Source organism: Pleurodeles waltl, chromosome 4_2, assembly GCF_031143425.1.
Source record: "Pleurodeles waltl isolate 20211129_DDA chromosome 4_2, aPleWal1.hap1.20221129, whole genome shotgun sequence".
Lineage (NCBI taxonomy): Eukaryota > Metazoa > Chordata > Amphibia > Caudata > Salamandridae > Pleurodeles > Pleurodeles waltl.
The window spans coordinates 382,050,921-382,078,645 of record NC_090443.1 but is presented as its reverse complement, the minus strand read 5'-3'; the positions used below and the strand labels follow the sequence as shown (position 1 = coordinate 382,078,645).

General features: G+C 43.5%; 1 protein-coding gene across 1 annotated transcript in view; it reads left to right on the top strand.

Annotated features, from left to right (window-relative positions):
- Nucleotides 1-10,158: 10,158 nt before the first annotated feature.
- Nucleotides 10,159-27,725, top strand: part of ALDH9A1 (aldehyde dehydrogenase 9 family member A1) — a 121,829-nt gene continuing 104,262 nt past the window's right edge. Inside the window, exon 1 of the mRNA XM_069231502.1 lies at nucleotides 10,159-10,285. The gene's annotated coding sequence lies outside the window, so the exon portion shown is untranslated. The remainder of the gene's footprint in view (nucleotides 10,286-27,725) is intronic.

Below are 27,725 nucleotides of genomic sequence, written 5' to 3'. Positions count from 1 at the left end.
ATTCCACACAAAGCTCAGACAGTGGGAAGGGAGAAGATTATATGAATAGGATGAGGTTGAACATGGAAGCACAAGAATTGGTGGAAGGGACTATGGGTGTGAATAGGTTAGAGTCCTATTCGGAAGAAGAGCTGAGGTATCTATGTCCCAGGATTACAAGAGAAGTGAACAAGGTACATAAAAGCTTGCAAGAAATAGCTGACAAAAACGGGGTGGATATAGACAAGATGAAACACTTGAGCAGGAGCTACAGGTTGGATTTTGGGACCACAGATTTTGAACACATGAGGTCAGCAGGCATGAAGGCGCACCTTAGAGAATTGCTGCAGAGTGCACAAGTGTGGAGGTGCTTAGACAAATGGGAAAGCAGGTGGGTAAAGAGAAAGGAAAAGAGGAGGGACAGTGCTCAGGAGCACAATGAGAAAAGGCCACAGAGTAGTGATGCAGTAACCATGTTACCAATGAGGGAGACAGCAGGGGGAAAATTAATACATGTACCGTGGCACAGAAGCGACATTCAGTCCTTTACGGATGATTTTCCCAAACTGAGAGAGAAACCGATTGAATGGTATCAACAGACTGATAGGTTTGTGAAGCTTGCAAAATGTCTCTGGGAAGACCTGAACACTCTCTTTGAGATCGTGGTTCCGGCAGATTTGTGGGAGGATTGCAAAAGAGCTGTAGGTTGGCCGACAAGTGAACCAGAGAGAGACAGGGATACGGGTGCACCATCACCTATGGTGATGAGCTTGTATTATAAGGTGATTGAGCATTTGAAGACGAAGGTTCCCGCGAAAAATGTGGATTGGCAGAAGATCGATCGAACTGCCCAAGAGGCTAAAGAGTCGATTCATAGTTACTATGAGAGGTTGTTGAAGGCGTTTAAGAACTATAGTGGCACGGAAACAATAGAGGCGAAGGACATGCTCCATTTTGTGTTTAGATTTGTGGAAGGGCTGAGGCCAGAGATAAGTCAGATGATAAAGTCGCATTTGATTTGTTGGCAATCGAAACCGATTGAGGAGGTGTTGAATTATGCGGAATACTGTAGCGACGAAATTGAAGTGAAACAGAAAAGGTTGAAAGAGAAGGTGATGATGATGCAACTTAAAGCAGCTCAGACAGGTCTGCAAGGTTTGCAAGGGATGCAAGGGTTCCAACAACAGGCACCGCAATCGCAGCCGCAGTTGCAGGGAAACATGGGGTTTCAGCCACAGGCCAGAGGCAGAGGCAGAGGAGGTTTTGTGAATAATGGTCCGGATTTGAATACTGTTGTGACTGGTGTACAGGCAATGAAGAAGGTGATGCCGTGTCACGTGTGCGGAATTGTCGGTCATTGGAAACGCGAGTGCCCGATGGTGGTGCAGGAAGCTGCAGGTGCAGGTGTAGGTGTTGGTCAGCAAAACAATGATGTCAATGCATTTCAGACAATGAGGGGACCGAAAATGAGAGGTCCAAACCCAAATTTTCAGACCATAAATCAATTGCAGGGATTGCAACCTATGCAGCCGCAGCAGATGCAGATGCCTCGTATGCAGATGACGCAAATGCAGCCAATGCAACAGCAGTTATCCATGGTACCTAATCAGCAAATGCAAATACCTTTGGCACCAATGAGTCAGCAGCAAGTGATGGTTCCTCCACAGGTCTCGGGTCAGGTAATGAGTACAAATGGCACCGTACAACAGTTCCGATTACACAGTGAGAGTGGAATAAACAATGTATGGGAGAGTGAAAGTTCAGAAGAAGAAGGAGATTGTGTGCTTGCAGCATCCTTGGAAGTTGATCAAAAGGGTCCGTACGTGGAGGGAAGAGTGATGGGTCATCGTGTCTCATTCTTGGTTGACACGGGAGCCACACGTTCAACTGTTAAGAGCAGTGAAGTACCAAATTTGCCACTCTCAGGGAGGACAGTTCAAGTGGTGGGAGTAGCAAACAGACATCTGACGAACCCAATAACAGATCCGGTACCAGTTAGCATCGGTAACTATCAAGGGGTGCATCAGTTTGTGGTATGTGACTCAAGCCCGATAGCACTGTTAGGAAGAGACCTATTGTGCAAATTGGGTTGTTCGATCATGTGTTCGAACGAAGGAATAACAATCCAGACGAGCAGTGATGGGGAAGAAGAGGACAGTGTAGAGGGGGATGAGATGGAAACTGTTGATGAAGACTATCCTCTGATTTGTCTTTTCCCGATGATAACTGAAGAAGATATTCCATCTGAATTACGGGAGACAGTCGGAAAGGAAGTGTGGGATATGACAGGGAAAGAGGTGGGATTGATGAAAGGAGTGGAACCAGTGAAAGTGACTGTAAAGCCCAATGCAATCTTTCCCCAGACCCCACAATACCACATGGCACAAGACACCTTCATGAAAGTTGCCCAACTTATTGACGAATTTGTAAAACAGGGGGTACTGAAAGAAGTGTTAAGCAGTCCATGTAATTCACCAATAATGGGACTAATAAAGCCAAGTGGAAAGGTCCGACTTGTGCAGGACTTGAGGAAAATAAATGACATCATAGTCAAGTGTTGCCCTGTCGTACCAAATCCAGCTGTGATAATGTTTCAAGTCCCTTGCGATGCTGAGTGGTTCTCAGTCATCGACCTGTCCCAAGCATTCTTTTCTGTGCCTCTTCATGAGGACAGCCAATTTCTCTTTTGTTTCAAATTCCTAGACAGAGTGTACAGTTGGTGTCGAATTCCTCAAGGGTTTTCTGAGTCACCGTCAATCTTCAATCAGATTCTAAAGAAAGATTTGGAAGCATTAGAATTGCCATTCGAGTCAACCCTAGTACAGTACATTGATGACTTACTGGTTGCATCAAAGACAGAAAGTGGCTGCACAGCCGATACCATTGCTCTGTTAAATCATTTGGGAAGGAATGGACATAAAGTGTCTCCTTCCAAATTGCAGTTCTGTCAGAAGAAAGTGAAATACTTGGGTCACCAGATAGAGAAAGGGTCACGGAGAATAATGAAGGAAAGAATAACAAGCGTACTTCAAATGAGTCCACCAAAGACAAGGAGGGAGGTGAGGAAGTTTTTGGGAATGGTGGGTTATTGTCGCCAGTGGATTCCCAACTTCTCGACTCTAGCAAAGCCTTTACTGAAATTGACCCAGAAGGATGCCTTGGATCAAATTGAGCTGAAGGGAGATGAGATGGATGCTTTTGTTGAACTGAAAGAATGCATGTGCAGGGCTCCAGCTTTAGGTATGCCTGACTACACAAAGCCTTTCACATTGTTTTGTCATGAACGTGATGCATGTTCCCTGTCTGTCTTGACTCAAGCCCATGGTGGCGTAAACAGACCAGTAGCGTATTTTTCAGCTACTTTGGATCCGGTCGCAGCAGCACTCCCAGGGTGTTTGCGCGCCGTAGCAGCAGTTGGTATCAGCCTCACTCAGAGTGAAGGAATAGTGATGGGACACCCAGTAACAGTCATGGTCCCTCACTCAGTTGAGATACTTTTGACCCGCTCCCGAACGCAGCACATGACTGGAGCTAGACTCACAAGGTATGAAACGATAATTCTGGGCTCACCGAATGTGCAGCTGAGAAGGTGCACTACGTTGAATCCAGCAACCTTGCTCCCTGGAGAAAATGCCGAAATTGAGAACGCTGAAGACGTCGAGCATGACTGCCTTCAGGTGACTGAATTTTGCACAAAACCTCGACCGGACATTAAGGATACTAAGCTTGATGAAAATGACCAAATTCTTTTTGTTGATGGTTCATGTCTAAGAGACGGGATGGGGATTTTGAAAGCAGGATATGCTGTATGTACTGTAACAGGGGTCTTGGAAGCGGGATGGCTTCAAGGAGTCTATTCTGCACAAGTAGCAGAACTTGTAGCCCTTACAAGAGCATGTCAACTGTCTGCATTGATGAAAGTCACCATTTACACTGATAGTCAGTACGGGTTTGGGATTGTGCATGATTTTGGACAACTATGGTCACAGAGAGGTTTCCTGACTTCTTCAGGATCCCCAGTGAAAAACGGGGAGAGAATAAGGGAATTGTTACACGCCATTCAAATGCCAGCCGAAGTTGCAGTGGTAAAGTGCAGTGCTCATACAAAAGGACAGGACTATGTTTCTCTGGGAAATGCATATGCGGATCAAGTTGCAAGATTTTGTGCCTTGAACTGTATATTACTCAGGGATGAATGGAATTCGATAAGTGAACCAGAACTCGAACCAGCTGAAGCATTTGCCTTGAAGGTCGTAGATACAATAGATGAATTAAAAGCATTACAGAATAACGTCAGGGAGGATGAAAAAGATTCCTGGATTAAATCACAATGTATAAAGAGACCAGACGAGTTATGGGTTTCAAATGAGGGAAAATTTGTTTTGCCAAACAGTCTCTTATCACAGCTTGCGCGGTTCTATCATGGGCAAGCTCACCTAGGGAGAGATGCCATGATAAGATTGTTCAAAACTGATTGGTTTAACCCCAGATTTCGTCAAGCTGCAGAAGCAGTTTGCCATCGATGTGTCACTTGCCAGCAGATGAACCCAGGAAAGGGAACAGTTGTGAACGCGAGCCACATTGGTAGGGCAAGCGGGCCTTTTAGTCGTATGCAGATGGACTTCATTGAGATGCCTGTGCATGGAGGTCTGAAGTATGTGTTGGTGATTGTGTGCATTTTTAGTCATTGGATTGAGGCATACCCCACACGTAGAAATGACAGCCTTACAGTTGCAAAGCTATTGTTGAGAGAGTTAATACCACGTTTCGGATTCCCGATCTCTTTAGAATCAGATAGGGGAAGTCACTTCAATAACGAGGTGATAAAGTTACTTTGCGAAGCGCTGAACATTGAGCAAAAACTACATTGTAGCTATCGCCCTGAAGCCTCAGGACTGGTGGAGCAAATGAATGGTACACTGAAATCAAGAATGTCGAAAATATGTGCATCGACAAATTTGAAATGGCCTGACGCATTGCCCTTAGTGCTAATGTCAATGAGAAACACCCCTGATAGAAAGACTGGATTGTCTCCGCACGAAATTCTCATGGGCAGGGCTATGAGACTTCCTGCAGTTCCCGCAAATGCGCTTTTGAATATTACAGATGATATGGTGTTAGACTACTGCAAGGGTCTGGCTGACGTGGTTCGCTCTTTCTCTCACCAGGTGGAAGCAACCACCTTGCCACCGATCCAAGGTCCAGGACACGCACTGAAAGCAGGTGACTGGGTCGTGGTAAAGAAGCACGTGAGGAAGTCGTGTCTGGAACCCCGTTGGAAAGGCCCTTTCCAAGTGATCCTGACGACAACTACCGCTGTGAAGTGTGCGGGGGTTCCCAACTGGATTCACGCCAGTCACACAAAGAAAGTGTTGTGTCCCACAGATGAGGAAGTTGAAGCGCTAAAACTGCCAGTGCCTGATAAAACAGTGCTGAGTGCTGAGACAGAGCAAAACCGAACTGAAAGCGAACAGGCAGAAACGGGAGAGAGGGAGATATTCTCTGAGGACGAAGAGACCAATTCGCTTGGGGAAGACCAAGGAGAAAGTTCAGACAGCGACGAAGCAGCTGAAGGTGACAAAGAGCCTGAAGCAGCTGAGGGTAGCAAAGAGCCTGAAGCAGCTGAAGGTGACAAAGAACCTGAAGCAGCTGAAAGTGATAAAGAGCCTGACGAAAGTAACGGTGACGAAGGGCTCGAAAAAGGTGAAAAAGCAGGAGAGCCTGATCAGAGGAGGGTTTTCCCAGAAGCAGACGGTATAGAAAAAGAAAAAGAGAACGTGATTGATTCCCCAGAAGGAGGGGACGAGGCAGAACAGAACGAAAAGGTTCAAGCTTCCTCAGAAAAGATCGCAGGTCCATCAAATGGACACGGTGCAAAGAGGAGACTAAGTATTTCACCAATAAAAGAAAGGACTAAAGAAAGTTTGAACGACGGAGAAAGGCCAAAAGTGAAAGAGAAAAGAAAGGAAGTGACTGTTGTGGAACAATCCTCAAGTGAAGAAAAAGACTTGACAAAAGTGGAAAGTACCAGCGAAGCAGAATCAAAAAGAGAAGCAAAATTGAAAAGGAAAAGGATACCAAACAGGAGATATTCCGGTCCTGAATGGGCATATGTAGTCAATGACGATTGGACTGACGAGTTTGTATCTCTAAGCATCGAGAACGAAGAAGAAGAAGAGATACCAATAGAAAAGAAAAGTTTTATGGACTCTGTCGATTGAAAGGGTAATAAATGATATTGCTTGCTACAATATAACGTGAAACAAACAACCAGCTGAGACATTGCTAAACCGGATGAGACTTGCTGAACTGATAAAGACTGAGTTATTGCCGAATTGAGACAAATGCTGCTAACCAATAAGTGACTGGCATCCTGAAGAAGACGGTGTGAACATTGTGCTCGTTCAGCTTTGTAACTGAATTGCTAGATAGTTTCATTTACAAGTGCTTCTAGCTCTCTGATTCTATACAGATCATGACGCAAAACAATAGAAAGAAATATTGTAAATATGTGTGTATAGGCTTGATAATTGCATGTGTACTAATAATAATGGCAATTGTGCTTGGAATACATGGTAAGACTGAGAATGAGAAAATTGATGCTTCTACTCTTGCTCCTGTTACTGTCACCGAACTAACCGCATTGAAAAGACTAGCATTGGATGAGAGGCTCTTGCACGATAAGAAAGAGCTTTCGTATAACGTTTTCTATCGCTTGCTAACAGAATATGTTGAGACTATGGATGCAAAAGATTGTTATGTGTGTACACAGATACCGACATCAGTGAAGGAAGGGGTGACATATCACCACATGCCTCTTACATGCGGGATTACATGTAGTATAGTAATGTCTAGATTTTATGGTCAAACTAACATACAGTATTTTTACTCAAATTATGATGTTACCTTTGCATATGTTCCTATAATAGCGCAGCTAAGCCAGATTGCTAAAGATTGGGATGCTAAAATAATGAGGGAATTTTTCGAGCCAATGCAACCTTTTGAAACGGCTCACGCTCATAGGGAAAACCTTACCTGCTCGCTCTCTGCAATAGAAATAAGCTTTTTAGATCGCACAGATGATAGAAGGGCACAAATGAATGCGAAATTACAAAAAGAGCTACATAAGAGGACTTCAGTAGATAATTATGATTTTGCCGCAATAAAGACACAAGGGAGAATAGCTTTAGATGCTTGGCATGTAGGGAAATTTTGTATATATAGAGGTGAATCTTATTATGACAACATTTTTGTAGGAGCGAGTGAGTGTAAACATACGTTTATCTTTAAGGCCAAATGGACATTCATGATGGACGGACTTGACCCTGTCATTCCAGGGGTATATTACATTTGTGGGTATAATGCCTATTATCGTCTTCCAAAGGGATGGTGGGGGAGATGTTATTTGGGTATAGTGTTCCCAAAGGTTTATCAACTGGATGACCTATCGATGATTCCAAAGACATCTGGATCCCATCGTATCCAGAAAAGAGAGACCGCAGCTGCTGTGGTAGGAGATATATTTGGAGCCATGATTCCTTCATTGGGAGTTGTGTTGAATTCCATCAAAATAAGAAAGTTGTCTACTATAGTGGATAACATGTTGACGAAGTTTTCAGGCGCTATAATCCTGATAGATGCTGAACTTGCAGCGGAAAGAGCTATGACTCTTCAAAATAGGCTTGCTTTAGACATTCTTTTAGCAAAGGATGGTGGCGTTTGCAAAATGCTTGGTACACGACACTGTTGTACATATATTCCTGACAATAGTGTGAAAATTAAAACTATGCTTGCTAATCTAACAAAAGAGAGTGCAGATTTGAAGGAATTGAAAGAACCAGGAGTGTGGGAGAAGGTTGGAAAAGGTATTGTTTCAGTGGGACATTGGATTGGGGGAATTTGGAATGGAATATTGTTAAAAATAATAGAGGGAATTTTAATAGTGATAATTTGCATATTTGGAATTTGGGGAATAAAAAGGGGAATAATAATGATTATGGAAAGAATTAAGAGAAGAAAAGAAGAGAAAATTATGAAAAGAATGGCAGAAGAATACAAAGCGCAAACTAGGGGAACTAAAAGGAAAAGAGAACTGACAGAATTTTAATGGAATAAAATTTGTGGGAATGGTTTGGTGTGATGACAAGTAGTCATCAGAGGAGGGATTGATGAAGCAGAAAATGAAGGTTTTACATTTATTAACACGTAAACGTAGTGTGAAATAATCATGTGTGACTTTAACCGAACTAATAAAGATTATACGGGGACAAAATGTGCCCTCAGAGTAGTTTGCCAACATTTATAAGCGTGCTTTATATAACGTGGTGTATTAGAATTGCACTAATCCGACATAATCGTAAACGTGTGCTATGATTTGCTTGTTTGAAATGTTTTAGCTTAGCATTACTTTAGTGCAGGCTTCGGCCTAGTGGCCTGGTCTCACGGTTTAGATGCTCGTATTTTCCAATGTGCTATTAAACGTGTACTTTTGCTTGAAGCTGTACTTTTCCACTGAGACCGTTCACATGCTTATCTTAAGGTTTCGTGCCAGCCTGGCATATTTTCTCTTTACTCCAAGGTCGATCTGCAGGTGCGGACAATGGAGGCTCTGAAAGTGAGCTAATTGGTATAAAATGTTGCAACTTGCGTACCCATCTCCAAGGATAATGTATGCTTAAGTAAAAGCTTGAGAACTGTCGTTTTTGATTGGACAATTTGAATCTAACCTATGAACCCTCCAATGGAAGACCCTACTGGATTTGAACTGTTGTCTATAAAACCCAGGTGCACGAGAGGAAAGCAGCCATTATTGGACATCCCGCCATTTTGTAGACTTTGCAGCTATTATGGCCCACTTTGCTGCGACGCCATTTTTTTGAAAGAGACTTTGATGCTTTCTCTAATCGAGAGAAAGAGACTTTAAATGATTCTGGCCCTAGAGACTTTAACTTTGAACTGTCCCTTTGCATGAAGTAGTAGTTTTATTTTGCCGCCGTGAGGCAATTGCCCCGTCCACCCCTGCCCCTTTGCCCCATCCCATGCCGATCGAAACGGTACCCATGCAGACCGAGAAACGGTACCTGTGAGACGAAGACTTCCTTGTATGCTGATCGTAATTGGTAAATATGAAAGGAAATTGTAAGATTGCATTGTGTTTCTTTTAGGTGACCAACTGCTGATTTTGATAAGGGCCCTAGTTAGGAGTTTTCTAAATTAATGTTGCTAAATTGTTTTTGCATGAAGTCCCACATGCCGATGCTAATTTGAGGTTAGACGAGGATTCCTTATGTCGCACGATGCAATTTGAGATCTTGTTATGCTGACTAAATGTATGCAATTAGTTCGTTACAAATTATAGTTTTAGTGATTTGCATTGCTATTATCGAATGCCTTGTGATTCAAATGCTACATAGATTGCACTTGTTTCGCCGTTATGGACAGCTATTAATGTCCATATATGTTTATCATTTGGTGTTGAGACACATCTATATTGTGCTAGCTTTGTTAATATAGGGAAATAAAATTCACTAACTTTGAATAAACTGGTGTGGTTATTCCTGACTGAAAGGTCAGGGTTCGCCGAAATGTATTCTGGATTAATTGTCAAGTGTTATGTTGATCAAGGTATTGCTTATGTTCGTTATTAATTATTGAAGAGAAGGAAGTTGACCGATATAGAGTACAGAGAGTCCCACTTAGTCAAAAGATTCATCGGCCTAAAGAGCGTCCGAACACAGGTAAAATTATTAGTACGGACCGCTCTATCAGCAGGCACCCCCCGCACAGCAGTTCCTGTAAATGCTTTTTGCATATTGTAACATAACGTTTCCCAGTGGACGAACCAGTCAGTATGTGCAGAGATCGCATTAACTAACTTAAGTTTCATGAGGCAAAGGGATGCATTCCTACTGATTAGTTCAAGTTGCATTATTTTTCATTTCACATGCAGTTAGCTGAGTGTGAAAGATCGTCAACATATTTGTAGAACACTTTGTTTGTTTTTAAATGTTTTTGAGTCGCCCTCACTCTCTGATCACACTCCAGTGCGTCCCCGGTCACAGTTCCCATACTTTCTGTTACACACTTTCACGCCAACGAATATATCTCAATGCAGTGAAGTGAGCGGGGCCAGAATTCGCTGGAGAGAGGCTGGTGGAAAGGCTTTTGGAGAAGAGGCGTGGCTAGGGCAGAAAGAGTGCGTCTAGGCTGTAGCTAATTGAGCGAAAGATTTTCAGTCAGTGGAATCCTGGTCTCTGCCTAGAACTAGCCGCCCCCGCCAGGGACTGAAGCGAGAAGTCGCAGTTTGGTGAGTGGTTATTTGCTGTTTCTGATAATTGACGATTCGGTATTACCCAACTAACTATTCCCATTATTCATTTTTCTGTTAACCTGGTACGAAACGGACAAACCAAAACTCAAAAAAGTGCAGTGATAAGCGTGCATGCATGCAGGCGACACCCGAAGTTACGTCAGAACCTTCTTATCTGTATTTATAAAGAACAGTGCCCCGGTATCGGCTGCAAGAACCCTCTGCGATGCAGTAGATGTCCCCAAACATTGTGGGCGAATAGTCTTACACTCCCTGCACGCTGAGTTACGGAAGTGCATATTTTTGTGCTTGCGTGGCTTCGTTTGTGGGCCGCATGGGTGGTCAGTTACGGGTTTTGTTGGGTTCTCTTTCTGCTTTGGGAATATATACTGTTGGGCTGCAGGTCAAGAGCGCGCTCCCTGGCGTAAAACGCCTCGACACCTCGTCAGTGGTAGTTAGTACGCGCTAGATAAATGCAATTACAGTTACTTGTGTTAAGGCTGTAATCGTGTTATTTTATGTGTTCTGTATTATGTTATAGTTTAGGGTCGAGGTTGTGATTATGTTCCTAGATGTGAAATATAATATTTAAGTAATAAATGGTATGTTCTGTTATAATTTGCATTGTGTTTGCTGATTTGGTTTGTGGCTCGTGATAAGTGTTGGAAGCGAGTTATATTTGTTGTGTTTAAACTAGAGGATGAGGTTTTTAGTGCATTATCTTTAGATCTTAAATGGGGCCATCCCGTGAATGATGTCCCATTGCATCGCAAAACCATAGTAGACATCAACCAAAGTTACATTCTGTAACTAACTGCTCTGTGTGTCTTCACTGGGCAGTCCTTTGAGGAGTACAGCGTAGGGCTGCATTTTAATTGGTGTTTTGTTATGTGTATGTGCTTCACGTAAAGGGCTGGGGTTGTGTTATTAATGTGATTATGTTTGTAATAGTTTCGGATTGAGGTTGTGATTGGTTTATCAGTTGTGTTGACATACTGATTGTGTAGGGTTAGACTTCTATGTGTGTTGTGTAATGCTTTGTTTGTGTTGCCTCTTTAGTGGTTGTACGGGAATGGTTTGGGTTTAATAAAGGGGGTTACCAGTTGCGTTATGTTTATGATAAAATTATCCACTAGCTGTAGTCTGATGTGTTTATGTTAAGGTTGAGATTACTTGTTACCCCTGTCATCGTTAGTATTACTTATTAATAGATGTTATGAGTATATTACTAATGGTCAGGGTTAACATATTTGGTTGTTTTGTCATTCTAGGTTAAAAGTTGCATGCTTTTACATGTGCCCTTATTGCTTTGAAATGAATAAAGGCCTTATTGGAAAGGGGTGTCAAAGAAAGACAAGATTTAGGGTTTTGTGACACCATTTCGGATGATTACTGCGGCACTACGGTATAATATAAACAGTGTCAATGGATTTTTGCCGCAGGTGAGGCCTAAATTATGTGGCAGGGTTGACTAAATTACGCATCAAGGAAATGCAAATTATTTCACATAATTCGACACATTTTGTAGCAGTATTATATCACTGTTTTGCCATTTTTATGCACGTTAATACAGTCCAGGCAACAGTTTAACCTCATTAGTGTCAGTTTACAACCTAAATTCAGCAATCAGTAACTGAAAGGTGACCTGCTCCTGCGCAGCCAACGTCTTAGTACTATGCTGCAACATGCATGATAGCGGTTTTAGTAACCTTTGATCAGTTCGTACTAGAAACTGTTTTTTTCTTAACATCTACCGATTATGACGAAGATGTTTGAATATGTGGCAAATCTAGAGTTATGCGGAAAACGGTAAAGCCGCACCATTACACAATTCCTGCGGCCCTGAATATTAGGGACTTTTTTGTAGGCTAAGTCCAAGGAAAGCAACGTTCTGCAACCACAAGTCAGTCACACGGTCCTTTCCACATACACATCTTTTAGTGCCAATAAGATCAGCTGGCCCTGGATGCTTGTACAAGGGAACACAGCAACACAAAAAAGCAAAGTCACAAAGTAAATAAAAACTCTATTCAAATGAGCAATACAGCATAAACAGAAGGAACCAGAAAAGGCACCCAGTGGAGCCCTTAGGACTGTACTTTACGCCACTTACCCACTCAAAGTTCAAACTCTTTTATTGACTATGCAAAGTCTGCTGCATTAACGGTTCTCTTTGAAAAGGAGAACTTGGGAGGCCACAACGTATTTCCTTCTTGAACTTCACTCAGTTCTGCACGTTTGAACTGTTTTTCAAATATGTAGTGCAGAAGGATGGGATAACATCTTTTATTTCTGGGACATTTTGAACGAGTTGTATTTATTGCGGGCTAGCTGTTTTTTTATTTGTGTAACTCCTTTTATTTTTGGGTAGTTGCTTTCATTAAGAAACATTGTTTTGTTACTTATCAGTAGTTGCTTTTACCTTTAACTTTTATTTAGTGTTCGCTGTTATTATTTTAATCTAGCTGCTTCTATATCAAATTTACTAAAAAAAAAAAAAAAAAAACCAAAAAACCTTGGGGTTAAGTTAAGGTTGTAGTGGAAGCAATCATGGTAACAGACTACAACATAGCTTTTGTAGATCAATTCAATAAGTTAATGTCCAACTCAGTGTTTATCTTTACCAGAAACAAAGCACTTAGCACACTAGAACGCAGCACTGCACACTAACAGCAACAGAAAACAATTGTGTGTGCCTCAGCCGGCTTACTCCCCTCCCTGCTTCCTTCCCACCACTGCGTCCCCCTGTTATGGGTGGTCGCCTCACTCTATCTGTGGATGATGTAGTGTGAATCAAGCCTAGGGGCAGATTAGACACCACCTAATATATGGTCACAGAGTCTCAGTTCAGTGTCTTACCACTCTCAAGTGGAATCTGTCATCACATGTCGGGCTTGCGTGCATGAGCATTCAAGCAGGCCCCCACAACTAGCAGGAGAGGTGGTGTGCCTGCTGGAGGCTGTTCCTCTTTCCCTTCTCTGCAGCTGCATATGGCGGCTTGCCTTCTCCAGACCTGTCTGTGGCAGGAGATGGCAGTCCTGGTTCGACGTGGTCCTATCCAGACTGGTGGCACGTGCGTCCGGCCTTTGGAGCTTGTCGCTGAGCCTACGCCAGTGCTGGCAGTTCCTTGCTGGAGCCCTGGTTGGGCCTGGTGACACTAACCGCAGAGTTAGCTCCTCTGCCCCAGGGCTGATCATGACTTACATTGCTGCAACGCAGTGGACCCTGAGAATCTCTACTCCAGCAAGGCTGATGACCTTGGCAGTTGCGGCCAGGCACAGGCCAGCCACAACATGAAGAGGCAATGCAATGCACAGGTGTTCACCAGCGTGGCAGTTGCAGTCACACACAGGAAGATCCCAAAACTCAATCATAAATCTGACTGTTCCTCTGCAAATGCTATTACAGAGTCACGACTCATGCCAGCAACCGACAAAGAGTCTGCAGGCTCACTGACTCTTGGGTCAAACGGACCTCTCTCCAGTAGTCCCTTTTTCTGGCCGCCTCACAGACATTGGGGAAGTATTTCAACTAATTTCTTCCAAGACAGACACTCATCTTGCAGCGTGGCAGGCAACTTCCCTCTCTCAGCATGGAATCAGTCTTCTGGGCACTCCAAGGTAGGTTTCCAACAAGAGATCCGGACCTCTGGTGATGTTCCCTCCCCCTTAGAGACCGCATATCAGGCAGGCACCAGGCCTAGTTGCACAGCAGGCTTCTGAGTACTATGCGGAGCACTCCCTTCCTTGGCCATAGAGGCCTTCGATTTGGAACAACATGTCGAGTATTCAGAGCTGACAGACAAGAGAGATGGATCCACATGCTAAAACTGTACGACCATTATAAGGTGGTTCTACTTTTAAGTGTCCTTTCCCATCTATTTTCCACACATAGCCTTCGTCTGTGAGAATTATGCCTCTCACAGCACTGTAGCCTCCAGCTTGGAGCACCCATAACAGAAGCACAAGGAGTGTGAGGTTTTGCACCTTGCTGTCATTAGCTCACTGATGGGGTGATTGGAGGAATGAGAACATTATTTATTGAACATAGTGTGCTAATTTAGTTCCTGAAAAACACTTTCAAGTCATTCGGTTAAGGGTATACGCTTTACAAAAAACTTACTCCTATATGGTTTATTACACAATAATGTTTCTTTTTCCTCTTATTCTTTGCCAAGCAACTTCTTACCTCTTGTTCCTAGTCCAGCAACCTCCTCCCTCTCCTCCTTGGCTAAGTGACCATTTAAATCTCGATCCTTGCCAAGCCACTTTGCCTTGCATCCCTAGCGTAGCAGGCTCTTGCCTCTTGCTCTTGGCTGATCAACCCCTTGCCTCTTATTTCTAGCCCAGCATCTTTTTCTTGCCTCTTATTCCTTGCCAGTGACCTATTGCCTCTTATTCCTGGCCCAAAAACCTCCTGCCTTTTGTTGTGGCTATGAGCCGTTCAAAGAAGTTATCCATTATTTAATCTCACAAGAAGGTCATGAGAATGGGTTCTGAAATCAGAGCAATGTCGTACATGTAAAGGAACAATGTTTACCATTAAACCTGCTACTGGAATGTTGGGGTTGTACCCGAGGCCCTGTGTCAGTGGAGAAGGCACTGTTCGGCTATGCACCACCCAGTTCTAAATGCCTCAAATGTGCATATTGGATTGTGAGGAGGTGGAAGCTTTGTTTGAAGATACTTACCTCTTTCCATGATATGGGAAATTCCTGTGTCCCTAATTTAGTTAATACCATAAAAGCTGAAAAAAAGAAAGTACATTTTTGAAAACTGATTTTTGCAGCCCCCTTTTTAGCACAATAGATTTTGGTTGTCACATCTGCTGGAATTGGTCAGTGTCGCAGAAAATGATGCCAGGTAACAAAATGGGCCTCTGACCACTGAGAAGGGGGTAAAAATAATCCATAATTGGGGTTCAGTGGGTTCCTAAGTCTAGGTTTTCCCTGCACATACTGCATTTGTGAAGTGATATTAATTACTCCTTCCTCAAAGGGATAACTTACTTTATGAAAGCGAGTCCATATCGCAACTCTTTCCCTCAGTCTGTGAGTTGAAATCATTAGGTGGTCTGCGAGTCATAAAACCATCTACACCTGGACCTTTCTTCCGAGACGCCAAAAAAGTGCACTACACAACAACGGAGAAAGCGGACAGCTTTTTGACACTGAGTAATAACCAAAACTATGAAACCTTTAACTTGCCCTGTAATGTTCTTCTTTTGATACTCTGTAACTATTTTTGGAATTCAAGTTTGCTGTTATAGGTTCTACTCCTGAAAACCCCAACCTAACTTCTTTCTCTTGTTTTTTAAATACTTTTCTAATTTGTGAAATAACTAGAGCCCAGGTTAGTGTTGGGTGGGGAGTGGATATCTTTTTACCATGTGCAAGACATTGAGCCTATAGGTAAGTATTCAGCATCAGTACTGCAGTGTAAAAATAGTGTTTAGTCATGGTATATATTACTAGCGCTAGAAGCTGTCAAACGCTGCAAAACTAAGTTTCCCTGAAAAATACCACCTGACTTAAGTATGTAGCATTTTGCATAAGGTTATGATTTGCGAATATGGGACACTTTTTTTAAGTGTTGGGGATTATTTCTGCTTCAAGTGTGACCCTGCTGAGTGATGGGCTGCCTGGTTTTGGTTTGGATGCAGTGGCTCTATCTTCACACAATTCCCCAACCTGTGATGCGGGTGAATACAAATGAGGGTGTATTACCTGACGTTTCAGAAACAACGAGCTATGCTAGGAGGTGTAATAGGACCTGCTGCAGCGCTCCATAATCCTGGCTTGACCCCACTATCATAATACTTTGCACGGTGAACAATGTCAGCCACGGAAACATGACACTGTTTTTCTCTGTGCCTTGTAAAATGTGTTGAGCCCAGTAAGGGCAGTTCCTGTTTCAGTCCTACCTCGGCGAACACTTCCAGCTGAAGTACTTAGGACTGTTGCATACTAGGTTGGGACCAGTCGATGTATCCCTTGCCTCGGTGGCAGAATTGAGAGGAAAAATAGGGCTTTTGGGATTGAGAACTCTGCAACAAGCAAATAAGGTAATTAAACCCAAGCCTGAACACACACCAAGCTAGAACGAGACAACAGCTAGCACAATCATGGAAACAAATGGAAAAATAAACAGTTGTCTTGGAATGAGCAGAACTCCAACGCAAGGCGGGGAACCGAAATGGTGCTTCGGGGAGCAGTAAACTCTGCAAATGAACCACAGTTGTGAGCAACAGTTTGACGCACCCTTTAAGGTACCTGATTAGAAACATAACCTGCCCCTCCCCCATTGTGTGGGGCCGTTGATTGCTCTCTGAGCCCTCGCTTGCACAGTTGGAGGGAAGTAAAATGTTTACAGTGTCTCTGCAGACCTGCAGCAGGACGTAAGCTAGAAATGCAGGGCAATACTCAAGATCTGCACTAGCTTGATGTGTAGGCAAGTAGGGCATTGGCAACTGAGGCTGAAGGATGGGCCCTGACAGGCATCTCACCAGAGTCCAGGAAAGACCTTTCTTGCCCAGGCACCTTCAGGCTTCTTGTCTGCCACACAAGACAGTTTAATAGCCATACAGACATCACAGGCTGCAGATTCACCTTTTCCTCCGTAATTATTTGTCAAAGTTCCTCAGCTTCTGCACTCTGGTCTCTATCCACACTCCTACACGTCAGGCCAGTGTGAAGTGGGGCTGGGTAATTTCCAGTTGCTCAGATGATGGGGCACCAAGCTCATGCCAAGAAGCACTCTCTTTTCTGCTTGGCTGATCTGGTGATTTCAGGAAAAGCACTTGATGTTGGAAACTAAAGAAGGTTGAAAACATTCACCCATTTCTCTGTCCATGTCTGTAGAGGTGTGGGCTTCAAACCAAAGCCTTAATTAGAGAAGCTAGCTGTCTGGAGCCTACTTGTACACACCACAGGAGCAAGAAGGAAACGATGACTTTGCTGCACCTTCCCAGCATACCTTTGAGCCTTAAAAATAGCCAGATTCCACCTCATTGTAAACCTTGTAATTTTGCTCTAGAGTTGAAAAAGCAAATAGATCTGTTACAAATATTCTTTCATATAAAACTGTAGTGTTATGTGAAATAATATATGAACTCCAGGCAAATAAGTGATTCCCTCCAGACAACGTGTTGTATTATAATGTACTGTATGCAAGGCCTCCTGTCTGACTTTCTGCGAGGTTTGGGTTCTGTTTCAAGTGTAACAGGGCTTGGTTGCAGAAGGTAATGCACTAACACTAAGAGATTGTATGGCCTAGAACTATTCATCTCAGTTCAATCCAACACACTTCTCACTGTCCTCAGTTTTCTCCACTACTGATGTGATGGTGGTAGAACTGACGGTGGGTCTGGAATGTCTTCACGGAACACCAACCAGCCTTCTTCAATTGAGTCTCAGTATGCTGCTCATTGATAAGTCATTTTCTCTTTCTGGTGCCTCATAAATGTCACTGATGTTGCATTTGGCTGTACATAACTGGTCTATGTGCCTATTGTAGTTCTGTTGTGGGAAATTTGATTGAACATCCTACAAGCAGAAACAATTGTGATGTAGAACACTGATATTTCTGAGTCCACTCTTCCTGTGTACCCTGCACACTGGAATACATTGGAACTGTTGACTACAATGAAGGTTTGAGAATTCCATTTGAGTTTTTCTTCATATCTGCAGGAAAGCAGCATTCCTTGTACAGCCTCCTTGGATGTTTTTGCCTTTTTGCTGAGCCTTATGTTTGATGACTGTCGAACTCTGTGCACTTTACCCCTGCTGACCAGTATCAGAGTGTCTGTGCTGCCCGTTTTATCATGGTTGAATTAGTATATTGCTTATTGGCATATTTAATTTTGCTATAATTCCCTAGTATATGGTACCAAGTGTACCCGGGGCCTGTAAGGTAAATGCGACCAGTGGACAGTAGCACATATTGTGCCATTTACTACAGTGGCCACATAAACACAACTTCACACCTACCATTATAGCCGACTGAAGCAGTTTAAAAAGTACAGTTCGGCATGTAAAAAAAAAAACATTTCTAAACCTTCCTTTTAGATATTAATCCCTAAGTAGGTCTTATAGCTCATAAGGAGGCGTGCATGGTATTTAAAAGTAGAACATGTGGAAAGTTAATGTTAAACATGTCTTTACAGTAACTAGCACCTAAAAACTATTTTCCCTGTAGCAAGGTTGTTTGTTCCATAGAGAAACACTGAGATGACCTATAAAATTTAATAATGCTATGTTTAGCTTAAGAACACCTAGAAGTGTAATTCCTGGACTCCTCGTAATATTTATTAAATGCCTAATCTACAGTGAAGTTGGCTTTTTAATAAACATTAATGAAAATGTATGTTTAGAAAGTTACCTTTTCCCTTTCTAAAGCCTGTGTGGGCTAATTTGCATTAGCTTCCAGCTACATCCCTCTGAGTGCTCAAGTCCTAACTGAAGTGTTGATCTTTGGCAGCGACATCTCCCTCCGGGGTGCCTCTTGGTGACCCACAGAACTGGGGCCCTCTCCAACACCAGCTGAGTGCGGCAGGAATGTTGGTATCATCCTGGACAGCAAGTTCATCATGAGGTCCCAAGTCCATGCATTTTCTTCCTCCTGCTTTTTCATCCTGCACATGTTTTGTAAAATTTTCAAGTGGCTTTGGCTGGGTACCCTTATGGGTTACAAGTTGTGCTCTACAAGTCGACTGACTGATTGACTGAAGAGTGAAAACTCCTCCCAGAGCAGAGATAAAGCCCTGAGTGTGGGTGATTGTTTTCTCTTCCTCTGGCAGAATGACTATTTGGGCAGTACTTCAGAGGGGCCTCCCCTGTCAGAGACAGATGTCAGGACAGGGTATGTCTTTTGTTCCCCAGTCAGGCACCAATCCAAGTGGGGAGGGAGCTGCCCCCAGAAGTTTTTGAAGTGACCAAAGAGGAGGGTTTGCTCATTTTTCTGGACATGTGCTCTACACAAGTGGAGAAGGGTTTCACCATCTTGGATTTAGTCAGAGAGGGGCCCTGTCATTGGCATAACAAAGGCCCCCACAGCCTCCACGGTGTGTGGAGGGCGAGCACAGTAGCCTGGCCTGTGAGCTCCTGAGTGAGTGCGGAGGGGAGGCCTCCATGTACTGTGCAGGATGACCCCCTCGAGCTTCGTTATGCCACTGGGCACTGTGGGATTGACTGCAGTAGGGCACAGAAGAAAAGCTCAAAAGTGAGTTAGGTAACACCTGGGAACATTTACCCCATTGGTTGTAGAGGAGACAGGAGGCATCCCCACACACAAGTTAATGGCAGGCATAAATATGGCATCTTCAGTACCCTCCTCAGAACACTACTGGACCTGAGGAAGAGCACTGAACCTGCTATCTTGGACATGAAAAGAACCCTGACTCACTAGTACCCAGGACAAAGAAGTGGACTCCAAAGGCCATGTGGCTGACCCGTTTAATCTACAGGGACACAATAAGTTACAAGAGGCCTTTCCTGTAACTGTCCAGCTGACCAGTTTCAACTTGACCAGCCCTGGACACTGCTGGTCGCCTCTACTGGAGTGAGTCCTAACCCCCTAGGGCTATTTCTAAGGTCCTGGCACAGTTGACTGTGTCTGGGTGGACTTTTATCACCTGTGAAAACTGGCACTTAGAAATATTTGGCCCCAAAGACCTTTGGCGGACCAAAGAACAAACCTTGCAAGCTGATCCAACCAAGGTGGATTGCTACTGGGCTGAATGAAGATTCAGGTGTCTCCCACTCTGTGATTTTTTTCAAAATGGCAAATCCTTATCGGTGGGACCTTGCTGAAGCAATATTTAGTCTTGTGGAGCCCTCTTTGACTAAAGCCTGCAGCAGTGCCCAGCTGGAGGAGTCCTTGCTAAAAAAAAGTGACTAAGTATGAACGAAGAAATCTTGACTGGGCGAAGATGCCAAAAGTATTTCTTCTGCTAGGAGCTTTCCTGCAAAAAAAAAAAAGGTTTACAGCAGCCTCGTCCTGTAGCCGTATGTCCTCGTGGGGCCCTCTTATATAGACTGCTTCCTTGCCCCACCCACCGGGCTATTAAACTTCCATTTTTGAGACAAAGTCCTAAGGTAAACCTTCCAACTGGGTGAACCTGTTTTCTGTATCTGACATGCAATCCATTGCGGTTGGTCTCGCCTTGTGCCTGGGTCCTGGTCTTCTGTGACCAGTTGACTGCAGTTGGAGCTTAATGCTTTTTGGTGATATGTTTTAAAAAAAACTTTACATATTCATATCTCTGGTTCCCCATATTGAATTTTTGTTGTTTTGGTGCCATTTAATTTATTAAAATTTAGTTTTTTCTAAATTGGTTTGGGGTATTTCTTGTGTTGTCTTTTGACTTTATTATTGTTTCAGTACTGCATAAATACTTCACACATTGCTTCCAAGTTAAGTCTGTCTGCTCTGTGCCTTAGCTACCAGGAGTTTGAGCTCCGGTTAATTTAGAGACAATAGGTGTTCACTCTGAAAGGACTCTGTTTATTACTTAAGGTGGGTACTCATACCCTTAACTAGTAACCCAGTTACCCTCAATATCCAAAACTGCAGCAGGACTCTGCCTTTTGGCTGACATTACTGATCCATGACTTGTATATACCTTGCCCAATTTTGTGTTCTTGGCTGCATCTTGGAAAGTAACAGAGATGTGGAATTCCTATTGCCCAATGCCCGGGACATATTGTCTGGGGCCAAAGGCAACAGTTTTCTTGTTTATTTTGTCCCTGGGACAAGTAGGCCCCCTGCAGCACAAACCCTTTGGCTGCCAATTTACAGAAAAGGGAACTGTCTGCAGTTGAGGTAATATGTGTGTCCTTATGTTAGTGCTGCTCAAACTTGTATTTATGGTTCCTTAATCAAAAGCCTTCATCATTAGGATGAGTGCTGTAAATAAACGTTTTAAGGTCACGCTGCACTACTGACAGTGGTTCCAATAAAAAATAAAACAAAGTGTACCCACATTTGAAAAGTTTAACAAAATTAGACTAGGTATAATGCTCCCAGAATGCTCTCTTATTCAATGCAAATGTTTGCAGAAGCTTGTAAGCAAGAGTGATGATTCTTTGCTTTCAGAATAAAATGTTCAGGAAAAAAATGCAAGAAGAAAAATTTTTTTTTCCTACTATGACATTTTAGGTGCTATTTCTTTGAAGCATCTTTTAGTAAAATGTGTTGATGCACGCTTGTATTTCCCAAAAATATTCCTAATGTAAAATCAGTGTAACCAATTTCAACAAGGTTATAGGAAGCATGAAAATAAACGAGTACTGGCAAAGCCAAGTGGTCTGACTTTTTTTTTTTTTTTTTTGGTTTCGTCAATGCGTGTCTTGTTTTGACATGGCTTTTGTATCACTTGATTGTTGTGGGAGCTGCCAGACCCTCACCATAGTAACAAACACTGGCAAAAAGAAAAAAGGTTTTTGGTCTCAAAAAGCACACATTGTCACCAGTGGTGTAACAAAATGCCCGGCAGCCCCCTTCCAGGGGGTCACCTCAGCACAGCACGTGCCCTGTGAGTCTGGAGGGCGGGCCCCATGTTATTTGCAGGGGCCCCCTCTAGTTTTGTTACGTCACTGATTGACAAAGACTTTCCTGGCACTGAACAGAACTACTTTGTTTGGCAATATGCTCCTGGAAGAGCAGAATGCGATCACTCATAGTAAAGCCAGCTGATAGAGAGAAATAGAAGTTTTATTAAAAGAAAATGTCTTTAACACCAGACCTAATTAGGGCCCCAATTCTTAAAGAAAGTCACAAAAATGCATTCATGGTATATGTTTTTCAATTAGTGGCTTTCATGAATTCACAAGAACTTTACAGAAGTAGACCAGGAAATGGTTCTCCTAGAAAATATTTGTGAACCGTATTTTAGCTTGAGCAAATATGCATGTGTAGATTTGCTCATGTTACAAAGTTCACTCTCCATCCACACACTTTTTTCCCAACTTTAGAAGAACTTCTACTTCTGTCATTGTCAGGAGTTAATTTCCAACCTTTCTCATTATGGGAAAAGATTAGAGAAGAGCTGGTGAAAATCCTTAAAACATGCAAGTTATGAGGTTTGCAAACTCAAAGGCATTCCAGCCCTGAAACTATTGCTTACTACTTCCTCCAGCCCCATTATGTAGATCTGCGGAAAGGTGGCAAAATAAGGAAATTGCTGTAGTAGGCATTGAAACTGCAAGTATTCAAGCCCTGCTATAGCAGAAGCACAGGCATAATTAGAGAGGCTATTATCAGAGCTCTTACATAATGAGATTGCTCCATAATTTGTTGCTGCACTACATGGCATCAAAGGGACACGTAGATTCTTTATTTTATTTATTTTTTACAGGGCAAGTAGATTTAAGAAGCAACCTGTCCCATGGACAAGTAGATCTTTGATTAAATTCCACACCCTTGAAGTAAGTTCATGTACTTTTTCCAATTATTTCATGGGATCCTTGACATAATATAGATATGTATCTGGGCCACTGCCAGTAACACTGATGCACATGTCCATGAATAGCCTCAAATACCTACTAAAGAAGCGGTATTGGGGAACTCACCCGGTGGAGTGATGTCTTGGGCAGTTCAAGGTAAGCAGATGGGTTGAATTATGTTGGCTAAACCAGGGCTTCAAGTGTTTTTAGAGTATGTACCACAGCCCTGTATGTACTACTGAAGTGCCCCATGCGAGTTTCAAGAAGCCTAGAGCTACCCTCTCGTCCTCAGAGGGCATCCTATTAGATTCTCTATAGACATAACCTACTTGAGAAGTCTCCCCGTGATTGGAATACACTTTACCTGTCATGCATTTACGTGTCATGCATTAAGAACAAACTGGCGGATTTTAGCTTCCTGAGTATTTGCCTGAGTTGGTCTGTCAGTGTACAGGGTTTTTGATTGGGCTATGCATTACTTACTTTTTGTGCATGTTCCTAATGTCATAAAAAACGACTTAAACATTTCCATCATAGAATTTGTCTTCTTTTGATAACAGTCCACACCTTTTCATCCAACTTGAAAACGGTGAATTGCAAGGAAACATGGTATTCAGCCCCTCTATTTTAAATGCTCTTCCTTGCACCTATTTAATATGAGCTAAGGTGTGCAAAGTTGGGGTACTTTCATTCATCTGTGAATTCAGTGACCATATAGAGAGGCACGAATCTGCAGACCATTTGCCCTTATGACTCTGAAGTGACGTACAATCTGTTCATGTACATCTGAAGAGGTTTATAACTTTTAAAAAACATATTTATGAGACTATATATAGTGAATTATTAGCAAAACGAATCCTACACTTTATTTGTGCGCATTTATTATAGGTAGAAAGTAACAGATCAATGTGGATGCACATTCATCTTAGAGGAGAAAAATTAATGGAAACGTTTTCAGAATAGATTCGAAATTAATGGCATCCATCAGCGAGTAATACTTGTTCCCACAGCGTTATTCTAAAGCTATAAAACGGAAAGTCGTGTATTGGATTGAAAGTATCTGTATATTTTCCATGTTTAGATAGCAGCCAAGGTTCACTGGCAGGTTAACCATTTTATCACCATCTCTGTCAGTTGTGTCAGCATTCCTTCAAGCATTAATTTAAGCATTTGCAGTTTCTGGTAAAATTTAACCAGGTAGAAAACTTTATAGTCCTTGTCTGCCTGTCTGCTCATGTTCAGTTAGCGTGAGAAGGCAGGGGGAGGGGCTATCGTTACATAGCTAGTTAGCGTGTTCTAAATTATACTACGGGCAACATGTGATGCATTTTCTAATGAAAGCCAAGTTCCTAAAGTCAGAAGTTGCATGTAATCAGAACACTGGTGTCAGGGCTTTGTATGGAGATTACACTGTTCCGTGTATGCCCACAATAAAAATGATTTTGCAGCTGTTGGGCTTTCACGAATGTAGAAATGTTAGGCCCACATATAGAGTGCCAATGGGGGTCTTAAGAGGGCAATTAGACATTGCCAAGCGACTCCTCTTTCGGAGGACCTATTTAACATTTCAGAGACAGAGAGGGCTAGCTCCACGTCGTCACGACATCATGTTTCCAGGTTTATGGATTTGCCCAGCCGTGCCCAACTAGTCCAAACTAGGACTAAAACTCCCAGAACACATTGTTATGAAATGAAAGCCTAGAACCAGAAGCATAGTATCCTGACACCATGGTGGTTAGTGGAAACCGTAATTTCACCCCCATGCATTTTTATTTAAGTTTGTGGCTCAATTGCTGTAACCCCCTGCCTCTGTAAAAACAATCCTTACTTTACCGCAGATGGCTGAAAGTTCCGTTTATTATCCTCCAAAATGCAAAAAAAATAAGATTTTAAAAACTATGGTATACGAACAGAGAGAAAGGAAAGGATAACCTGATGTATTTGTAGAAAGTTGATGTGTTGCAAGAACACATCACAGTGCAGACCAGAGGGCTGTCCCTACATTCACCCGTTCAAAACCCATCCAGCACAGGCCTCACCAATCCGATGACTCTGCTAACAAAATGAAGGTGGAAACACATGGCCTTTCTCCAGTTTTAGCCAGCTATCCAGTGTCTGTATTGCCTTTTCACGGCAATGGGGCTTAGGGCCTTGACATCACATTGGTAACCAGATGGACTGATTCCCACCATCGGCCACATCATGGCCGCCTAAGATGAGGTGTGAAATGGGCTGAGGTGCTGGCACCGTGGCCTGTTGCTCACCCCGTATTGAGGCAGGTGAGGCTCTGCCCTGCATTGGTGAGGAAAGAACTGAGACATGAAGGCTTGTGCACGAAGGACATGTGCACAAGGGGTCTCTACATTCCCACACGGTCCAGTGAGTAATTGGGCCTATTATCTGCTCTAGAAAGCCATGAAAGTATTCACGTGCTGGGGCACTGCATGACTGGAGACGAACAAGGAATCAATCATTTCAGCACACCACCCGAAGAACAAAAGGAAAGGTAAGTATTGAAAGTGTTGTACTGGAGGCCTGCACCCACTCTCAGTGCTTAACTTGAGCCGGTGCTTGCATCAGACTTGGATCCAGATGAAGACAGTGGAACAAACAAGGGGTAAAGGAGGAAGAGATGTGACAAACGGAGAAAGCAGGAACATTCAAGAGAGCTACAGGGGCAGGAAGTGTCTAGTGGTGGCTTAAAAAGGCATGAGGTGGAATCAAGACTGTGGAGCCTTGGTATTAAGCATTGTGACCTTCAACAGTGCTGGCCGCGGGCTTCTCAGCAAAGCTTTGGGCCCCTACATATATTCTTTTACAAATTAAGTGCTGCCAGCTCTGCACATAGGCCAGTCCACCAGCATTCTTCTTCACAGAGAAAATCCTGTGGGGTTCCAAAGCCGTAGAGGCTCTCCATCTCTTCTCTCCAAGGCTGCCCTTGCGACCGCCTCTGGTGTTGACAAGGACGACTCTGGCAGATAGAGTAAAGTTGACAACCTGCACCACTATCCCTATGCCATGATGTTCTTCCTGGGATCGGGTAACCGTTTTCTGCCCTCTTAATGGTGGAGGAAGAGTAGCACCCTCCTTGACCTGTCCCTGCAAGGGACACATCAAGATGCCTAGACAGTGATTAAAATCGGGTCTGCCGTTCTTGGGATCTCTGCTACATCAGCTTCCTTGCTTGCTGTGTGACGCTGCAGCAACTGCAGAAGAAGAGGTCGCCATATGAGCTCTCAGCTCGGCTACCGCCCACCAGCTCAGTAAGGCAGTCAGCAAGGAAGCTTTGCATCTCCACCACCAGACATCCACCTTCTAAGTGAGGTGTGTACCTCCTAGGCGTATAGTCGCTGCTCTCCCGTGTGCTAGTCCCGGGACCGAACAATCAATCCATTCTCAAAGGCCACTAACTGTGCTGACCCACCACTGCACCTGTGTGCCATGATACCACCAGATAGCTCGAGGGTTCCAGTCAGTCCATTGCTACTGCTTCACTTGGACTGAAGACTATGAGACCAGGAGGTGCCCTAACCATTGCTGCAGCCCCCCCCCCCCCCCCACACACACACACACACTCACACACAGAAGGCATTCCCTGGATTGCCTCAGGCAGCAACAAATATCGTCTGCCAGCCCTGTGGAAAGTCATTTCAGTCGTGTTGCCTTGCATAATGTCGAGCTGTGGTATTGCGCCTGCAATTCTATCTAAAGATTCCGAAATGAAACCGCAACATGCCCGAGGGATCTGACTGAGCTTGCTGTCACTCATCAGTGATTCAATTGAATCCCTTCCTCATCACAGTTAAGGCTGACCTGAGAGAGCAAGAGGTACCTGCAGAAGAGAGACTCTCAGCCATATAAATTATTACGACAGTATAGAGCCCGAAGGAACGGAATGTTGGTTTTTTCAAGGCCCAACACACTCTGTTTCAAGCCGTGCTTAATTTGTAAATTAAGAGGTGCCGGTGCTCAAAGCCGTTCTCTTAAACACGAGGCTGCTGTAATTAAATCTGCCAGCACTGAATACTGAGGCAGAGTAATACTGAAGCCATCTCGTGCCTCTTCAATCCATTTACGGACACCCCTTCAGCTCATCCTGCAACTTTCTACTTTCTCCCTTTATGACCCTTTTTAGTTTTTCCTTCTTCCGTCTTTCACATGTGTCTTTTGCTCGCAGCAAATGCTTGAGGCATAAGAATAAGCCCCGGCCCTCACAAATAAGTGTCGGTGCTCAGCACCGGAATCAACAAGCACAAATTAAGCACTGGTTTCAAGGCACTACACTTTTGCTTGGGCTGAAGAACTGTGCCTATATGAGCACATCGCATTACAGATGAAAAATGTGAGGAAGAGCTGTTATTGCAAACTTCATGGCCCTCCAACCCACTTTAACATTCCTGTTTAACCAGCCACATCCTCCACTACAATGTCCAATTTAGTGCGGCTATCGGTCACCCATAATCTTGAGGCAAACCGCTGTAAACGTTGAACACAGACTGAAAGTCAGAGGTTGATGTGAGCAAATATGGCCCATATCCTGGCGGTTTGAGACCGGCCCCAACTCTATAGCTGCACACCCTCACTCAATAGCAGCTCCCACAAGAGGGAGAACACATGGCATGATTGCCACACCAGACTGTTTTGTACCTGTGAGAAGGAAGTGGTCACCACCTGCTCCAAGCTTACCCCATCCATTTACTGCAAAGATATTTAACTACCTAAAGACTGACGTAAACACTGCAACAAAATACCTTTTACTTTACGCTGCTGCAACTTGCTTTTTGCAGCAGCCTATGGCTACCGTGCAGCTACAAGCCTGTCATCCGCATACCTGAAGCTTCAAAAGGTCCCTGATGAGGGAACGTGACATAACGCCACACTGGATTACTCAATCACCAGACAAGGGGAAGAAGATTGAAGCTTGCCCCCAATTGTTATCTAGACGGAGTCTAATACCTAGTAGGTCCATTGGCCTATTCAAAAAGGTGCATATTG